Raw genomic sequence first — 8,643 nt, forward strand, 5'->3', positions numbered from 1 at the left:
TCAGGCTCTGTGCTGACAGTGAGGAGCCTAGAGCCTGCTTGGCTTTCTTTGTCTCCCTCTCTCTCTACCACTCCTCACTCGTGCTCTCTCTCTCTCTGTCTCTCTCTCTCTCAAAAATAAATAAACCTTAGGGGCGCCTGGGTGGCTTAGTCGGTTAGGTGTCCAACTTCAGCTCAGGTCATGATGTCACAGTTTGCGGGTTCGAGCCCGGCATTGGGCTCTGTGCTGACAGCTCGGAGCCTGGAGCCTGCTTCAGATTCTGTGTCTCCCTCTCTCTCTGCTCCTCCCCCACTCATGCTGTCTCTCTCTGTCTCTCAAAAATAAAATAAAAACATTAATAAATACATACATACATAAATACACACATTAATTAATTAAAAGTAAATAAACCTTAAAAAATCTTCTAAAAAATTTATATCTAAAAAAAATATATGGAAATTATCCTGAAGTTCGTCTAGAGGAAGGTTTCTCATCCTTGGGGCTGTGGACATGTAGAGCCAGACCGTTCTTTGTCACGGGGGCTCTCCTATTACTGTAGGATGTTAGCAGCACCCCTGGTCCCTATGCCAGTAACACTGCCCTAGTTGTGACAACCAAAATTGTCTCCAGACATTGCCAAGTGTTCCCTGGAAGGTAACCCTGGCTGGGAACCACTGATCTAAAAATAATTAAATCAGCACCAAGAAGAAAATATGGAAAAGAAGGTAATCAGGACAGCAATAACATTCTCAGGTATTAAAATATTAAAAAGCTAAAATAGGGGCGCCTGGGGGACTCAGTCAGTTAAGCGTCCAGCTTCGGCTCAGGTCACGACCTCATGGTTTGGGGATTCGAGCCCCGCGTCGGACTCTGTGCCGACAGCTCAGAGCCTGGAGCCTGTTTCCAATTCTGTGTCTCCCTCTCTCTCTGACCCTCCCCCGTTCATGCTGGGTCTCTCTTTCTCTCAAAAATAAATAAACATTTAAAAACAATTTTTTAAGCTAAAATAATTCACATAGGCACAAATATAGGTAGGCAGTTAAATCAATATATCAGAAGAACTGACCTAGAAATACACCCCCATTTTTTAACAAATTAATTTCAAAGGTGCCTCCCAATCACTTGAAAAAAGAAAAAATTTTCTCGATTCTGTCATTTAGTAAGAGGGGCTGAGATAATTATCTGGTAATTTGAGAAGGAAATTTGTAAAGTCTTTAAAATGTGTATTTAAAAGCTAGATCTAGGGGCCCCTGTGTGGCTCAGTTGATGAGCATCTGACTCTCGATTTTGGCTCAGGGCATGATCCCAGGGTCATGGGATTGAGCCCCACAATAGGGCTTGAGATTCCCTCTCTCTCCCTGTCCCTCTCCCCCACTCACACACGCTCTCTCTCTAAAAAAAAATAACTTAAAAAAAAAAAAGCAAGATCTTAAAGAGAGTCTAAATCTAATTGGCTAAACTTACGATTTTCTATTCTTCTAGAAAAAACCTAGATGAATATAGAATTAGGTGTGCATCAATCTTCCAACAGAAAGCACTTATTAAGCATAACATCACCAAAAACATGATAATGACAACGTCAAGCTTTCACTCCATGAAAATAAAAACGTCTACATATCCAAAAAGAAATGCCAAAAATGAAAATATAAGCAACAGAATGGGGACATATATTCAACAAGCAGCATACAAAAGAGGTCCATATCTCTAGTATACAAAGGGTGTTTTCAAGTTGATGAGGTTCCACCTTCTAGATAACAAGCAAATAGTATCAAGAGACCGTTTCCAAGAGAAAATAAAACCTCCAACGGGCCAGGCGTTCAGGGTTACTTTGAACCAAAGAAACATGAGTGAAAATAATTTAGGTAGATACCATTTTTCACCTAGTGAATTCGCCAGTTTAAATATAGGAGACAAAAAAGACACGATCCCTGTATGATCCAGTAATTCCACTGTGAGATACATACCCAAAAAGAGTCGACGGCAGGAACTCAAACAGATGGTCTTTTTTTTTTTTTTTTAACATTTATTTATTTTTGAGACAGAGAGAGACAAAGTGTGAACTGGGGAGGGTCAGAGAGAGAGGGAGACACAGAATGCGAAGCAGGCTCCAGGCTCCGAGCTGTCAGCACAGAGCCCCACACGGGGCTGGAACTCACAGACCGCGAGATCATGACCTGAGCTGAAGCCGGACGCTTAACCGACTGAGCCACCCAGGTGCCCCTCAAACAGATGGTCTTAACCAAGCTTCACAGCAGTGTTGTCCACGGTAGCCAAAAGGTGAAAGTAATCCAGTGTCCACGGATGGGTAAATGGATAAGACACAGTGTGGTCCATCCATACGTGTGATATTATTCAGCCTTAGAAAAGAATGAAATTCTGACTCAGGCTACAACAGGGACACAGAGATGACCCTCAAAGAGATCATACTGAATGAAAGAAGCCAGACACGAAAGGACAAAGATTGTATGAGTCCGCTTGTACAAAGTATCTACAGTAGTCAAATTCATGGGCAGAAAGTATATTAGAAGTTACCAGGGGCTGGAGGCAGAAGGGGGGGATAATGGGGAGCTGGTTAACAGTACAGAGTTTCCATTTGGGATAATAAAAAAAGGTCTGGGAATTCGCTAAGAGAGTAGAATGTAAGCATTCTCACCTCCAAAAAAAAAACACAAAAAAAAACACAAAAAAACCAAAACAAACAAACCAAAAAAACCGTAAGCCGATGATGGCTGTGTTAATTACCCAGATCCTGGCGACCGTTTCACAAAGTTTACATATGTCGAATGTATGTATGTATACTTTAAGTGTGTACAATTTGCTTGCCAATTGTATTTCAGTAAAGCTGGGGGGAAAGTTCTGGAAATGGATAATGGTGATGCTTGCACAAAAAATATTGTGATGTATTTAGTGCCATTGAACTGTGCGTTTAAATATTTATTTTTTTATTTATTTTTGAGAGAGAGAGAGTGACCACATGCTAGGGAGTGGAAGAAAGAGAGAGAGAGGGAGAGAGAGAGAGAATCCCCAAGCAGGCTCCATGCTGTCCGGGCAGAGCCTGACGTGGGGCTCGAACTCACAAACCGTGAGATCATGACCTGAGCCGAAACCAGGAGTTGGACTCTCAACGGACTCAGCCACCCAGGCACCCCTGAACTGTACATTTAAATATGGTTAAAACCGGGGTGCCTGGCCAGCTCAGTCCAGGGAGCCTGGGATTCTTGACCTCAGAGTTGTAGGTTCGAACTCCATGTTGGGTGTGGAGATTACGGTCAAACAAATCTCTTTAAAAATGGTTAAAAGTTTTGTATTACAGATATTTTATCATGATTTTTCTAAAGCAACAAAACCCACCTAAAAGGAGGGAACTTAAATGCATATTGCTAAGTAAAACAAAACCACACTCTGAAAAGCCTACATACTGTATAATCCCAACTATATGACGTCCTGAAAAAGACGAAATCGGAGAAAGTAAAAAGATCAGTGGTTGCCAGGGGCTCTGGAGAAGGGACCAAGGGATGAACAGGCGGAACCCAGGGGTTTGGGGGGCAGTGAAACTATTCTGCATAATTCTGTAACAGTGAATCCACGTCTGTATACATTGTCAAAGCCCAAGGATGATACAACACCAACAGTGAACCTTATGTAAACTACAGACTTCCGTTTATAATAATGCATCAATGTTGGCTCATTAGCCGTGACAAATGTACCACCCTAATGCAGATGTTCATACTATGGGAAATCCCTGTATTTTCTGTTCAATTTTTCTGTAAACCTCAAACCACCCTAAAATTTTTTTACAATGTAATTATTTCAAGTTTTAAGGTTTGGGGGGAGGGGGACAGAAACAAAAGAACACGCCTCAGACACCTTAGCCGCTGGGATGCAGTGAAAACAGTAGTTGTGGGACGGGGCGGTGATCAAGAAACCCCCTTTCCTGTTACTTTTTTTTTTTCTTTTGAGTTTTATTTATTTATTTAGAGCAGATCAGGTAAGGAGCAGAGAGAGAGAGGGAGAGAGAGAGGATTCCAAGCTGTCCAGCACAGAGCCTGATGCAGGGCTCCGGGCTCAAACTCATGAACAGTGACATCATGACCTGAGCTGAAACCAAGAGTCAGACGTTCAACCAACTGAGAGGCCCAGGTGCCCCTCACCTCCACCCCTTTCCTGTTTCTGGACTGTTCCCATGTAGGGCCTTTGGCAGCTCCGACCTCGAACTCCACCTGCCCTCGTGCCCAGTGCTGAGGGGCTGGCCCAACCCAAAGGTGTCCCCCCCCATTGACTCCAAGATCACCAGCCCCCTCCTGACTGCCTGGCAACCCCTTTAATTTAAGGTTGACTGTACTATCTCCGGTTCTGAGCCCTGCAGTCACCTCCCGATCATCCATTTAACAAATGTTTATTGAGCATCTACTAGGTGCCAAGCTGAGTGTATCCACCTCCTACCTGCTACGGTGACAAATCACCATGAACTTGGTAGCTCAAAACAACACATTTATTATCATACGGTTCTGGGGGGTCGTAAGTCCGAAACTGTCTGGCTAAACAAAAATCAAGGTTCCTCTTCCTTCTGGAGGCTCTAGGAGAAAATCCTTTTCTTTGCCTTTCCGCTTCTAGAGGCCGCCTTATGCATCCCAGCAACGTCAAGCCAAGTCCTTCTCCCGCTGCCTTCTCCCTGGTTTTCTCTCTCCGGCCTCCCTCCTCCACATTTAAGGACACTTGTGATCACACTGGGATTACACAGATAATCCAGGATAATCTCCCCATCTCCGGGTCAGCCGATTAACGACCTTAATGCCCCTCGCCATGCAATCTCACATATTCAGAGTTCCAGGGATGAGGAAGGGAACGTCTTTGGACGGGCTCTTATCTTGCCTGCTGCCTGGCGGATGTGGCCTTAAGTAAAACAAACAAGATCTCTGCCCTCGTTTAGAGAGGTGACAGTCGAGTGGTAGAAAACCAGCCATAAACACGCTGGGGGTGGGGGTGGGGTGGGCGGCGGTTGGGCCGGGAGGGCGGGAGTTACGATAAAGATAATTGCAGGTAACAATGAGCGCTGTGAACAAAATCAAACAGCAGGATCTGATAGGAATGAAAATACTACACGCCGGGAGAGTCGCGGAAGAGCCCCGTGTGCCGCGCTCCGTCTGACCCGGCGTCGTCTTTGCCTTCTGGACCAGTGGAGGCTTCTCCTTTCGCATTGCACAGGCCCAAATAATCCGGGGAGCCCCCTGCCACTCACCGCCAGGCCCGAGAAGATGCTCTCAGTTCTCCGTGCAGCGTCCATCCGGCATCTGAACACTTCTCCCCAAGTCCTCGGTCCCCATCCTAGTTCACTCTGTCATTGCTCAGCGGGACTAGCACAGTCCACCCTGGTACCCACACGGCCCCCCTTTCCCCCTGCACCCTCCATCCCCCTTCTTGAACCCCACGGGTTGCCCTCCCTGAAGACGCCACCAGAGGGCGCCGGTGAGCACCCAAGTCAGGTCCCCCAGGGCTCCCACCTTGGGAGTGGGGGGGAAGGGGTCTGAGTCCTCTGGCTCACTCCGTTCCAAACACACACACACACACACACACACGCACGCACGCACACACACACACACACACCTTCCTCCCTGTTCCTCCAACACACCAGACCCAGCGCTGCCCCAGGGCCTTTGCACAGGGCTGTGCCCTCTGCCTAGAACACTCTTCCCACAGATACGCACCTGGCCCCGTCCCTTCTGACCTCTGCTCAAACGCTCACTTCGGCGACAACTTCTCTGACCACCCTGTTTTAAAATCTGCATCACACCCTCACCCCCAGGGATCTCTGCCACCCTCTCTCTCTCTCTCTCTCTCTCCCCTGTAGTTATCACCACCTGAGTTTGCTACGGTTGTGTCTTTACATCATTTGCTGCCTGGATTTCAACCATAAACTACAGGAAGGCCGATGTCCTGTGCTGGGCACCACTAATCCCACAGCATAGTAGGTGAGTTGGAGTATTTGTGCCTGGGGGATGGACGGTTTCTGTCCTAAGACCAGGCTGGCTGTTGGTGGAGAATGCACTACGGGGCAAGAGTGGAATCGTGGGTCAAATGGTGTAGCCACCGTGGAAAACAGTCTGGACGCTCCTCAGAACTTAAACACAGAGGTAACGTAGGATCCACAGCAATCCACTTCTGGGATCCAGAAGGATCGAGGATTTATCTGCACACCCATGTTCATAGCAGGCGTCAAATGTCTGTCAGTAGGTGAACGGACAAACAAAACGTGGCCCATTCATACAATGGAATATTTTGTTAATGTTTATTTTATTTTTGAGAGAGAGAGAGAGAGAGAGAGAGAGGGAGCACAAGCAGGGAAGGGTCAGGCAGGGAGGGAGACGCAGAATCCGAAGCAGGCTCCAGGCTCCGAGCTGTCAGCAAAGAGCCCGACGCGGGGCTCGAACTCATGAGCTGTGAGATCGTGACCTGAGCCGAAGTCGGACGCTCCACCGACCGGGCCACCCAGGCGCCCGTCATGCAATGGAATATCAATCAGCCTTGAAAAGGAAGCTCGTTCTGACACCTTATACAGCAGAGTGAACCTGGAGGACATTGGGCTCCGTGAAACAAGCCCGTCACAGAAGGACAGATACCACAGGCTTCCGCTCCCAGCAGGTCCCTGAGGAGTCCCGTCCACAGACACAGAGAGTAGATGGTGGGAGCCAGGGGCCGGGGGGGGGAAGGGGTGGAGGGCCAGTGTTCCGTGGGGGCAGAGTCTCAGTTGGCGGAGACGAGAAAGTCCTGGGGACGGATAGCGGTGACCTTTGCACCGCCGTGTGAACGTGCACAGTTGAGACGTGCACAGAACCACACAGTTGACAAGGGTTTGAATGGTGACTTTTCTGTTACGAATATTTTACTGCAAGGCAAAGATGGGAGTAAGTGCAAGTAATTCAAGTGAGGAAAGCATCACTGGGTAAATAAGGGTATGGTGGCAGACCACACGGGGACAGTCGAGGAGGGAAGGGTCCCTAACAAATACTCTCCCGGAGTTTATAGTGCCCAGGTGCTAGAAACTTGACTCCTCACGAACAGCATGCTGTTCCAGCATCCTACTGTTGGTCCTCTCTTACAGATGGGGAAGCCGAGGCACAGAGGTGCAGCCCACAGAGCCGGCCAGTGAGCGAGTGTGGAGGGTAGGTGCCGAACCACCATCCCCTGGTCCTTCTCCCCCTTCTCTTCTCCTGCTACTTTCGTTCTAAAATTATCGGAGGCCGGGGCGCCTGGGTGGCTCGGTCCGATAAGCGTCCGACTTTGGCTCAGTTCATGATCTCGCGGTCCGTGGGTTCGAGCCCCGCGTCGGGCTCTGTGCTGGCGGCTCGGAGCCTGGAGCCTGTTTCCGATTCTGTGTCTCCCTCTCTCTGTGACCCTCCCCCGTTCATGCTCTGTCTCTCTCTGTCTCAAAAATAAATAAACGTTAAAAAAGAAAATTAAAATTACCGGAGGCTTCCTACGTGCCATGCGTGGGATCAAACCCTTTGCCGGCATTAATATATCTATTCCTGCCCATTTCCATATGTGGCGGATATTATCCCCAACCTGCAGATGAGTAAGCTGAGGCCATGGCCTCCTCCGCAGGGGTTCTGGCCTCCTCACCCCCCCAGCTGGACACCTCCCGCGGCTCTTCGCTGCCCCCAGGCTGAAATCTGAGCACCCCGTTCAAGGCTCCTGGTAATCTCAGAATCTCATCATCTTTACCTCTCCCCCCATAGCACAGGCCCCCTTTGCTCTGGCCGTTCCCAACACTTTGCAGCGGGGGGGTGGGGGGGGGACAGAACAAACTCTTCCAGCCTCAGAGCCTCTGCACGTGCTGTTTCTTCTACCTGCAAAGTTCTGTTTTTCAGCCCAACTCACTCTCCTTTGCCTACTAACGCTAACCTCTTGGGAGAATACTTCCCCCACCATCTCCGGACCCACAGCTCAGTTTAGGTGACCCTCTTCGCCGTTCTTGCAACCCCAATGCTCCCCCTCCGTCCCGGCGACGTTGTGCACCTCCTTCATTAGCATATCCACTGGGATTGTAAACTAAGAGCAGAGGTGTGAGTGAATTCAGATACTATCAGGTGATAGAAACCCTATTTATTTAGAGAGAGAGAGAGTAAGAAAGGGGCAGAGAGAGAGGGAGAGAGAGAGAGAGAGAGAGAGAGAGAGAGAATCCCAAGCAGGCTCCTCACTGCTAGTGCGGAGCCCGATGCGGGGCTCGCACCCACGAACCGTGAGCTCGTGACCTGAGCTGAAACCAAGAGTCGGATGCTTAACCGATTGAGCCACCCGGGTGCCCCAAAAAGTTGCTTAAATCTTAAGGGATAAGTACTGTATGATCTCCCTTAGATGTGGAATCAAAAAACAAACAAACTGTTAGAAACAGAATAGAATGGTGATTGCCAGGGGCTGGGTGGGGAAAATTGGGAGGATAACACTGAAGGGCACAACCTTGCAACTCTGTGGATAAACAAGTTCTGGAGATCAGGTCAACATGTTGTACACCTTAAATTTACACAATTATGCTTCATTAAAAAGGAAAGGCTTGGGGCGCCTGGGTGGCGCAGTCGGTTAAGCGTCCGACTTCAACCAGGTCACGATCTCGCGGTCCGTGAGTTCGAGCCCTGCGTCAGGCTCTGGGCTGATGGCTCTGATTCC

Source organism: Puma concolor, chromosome A2, assembly GCF_028749965.1.
Source record: "Puma concolor isolate L17-30 chromosome A2, mPumCon1.1.hap2, whole genome shotgun sequence".
NCBI lineage: Eukaryota > Metazoa > Chordata > Mammalia > Carnivora > Felidae > Puma > Puma concolor.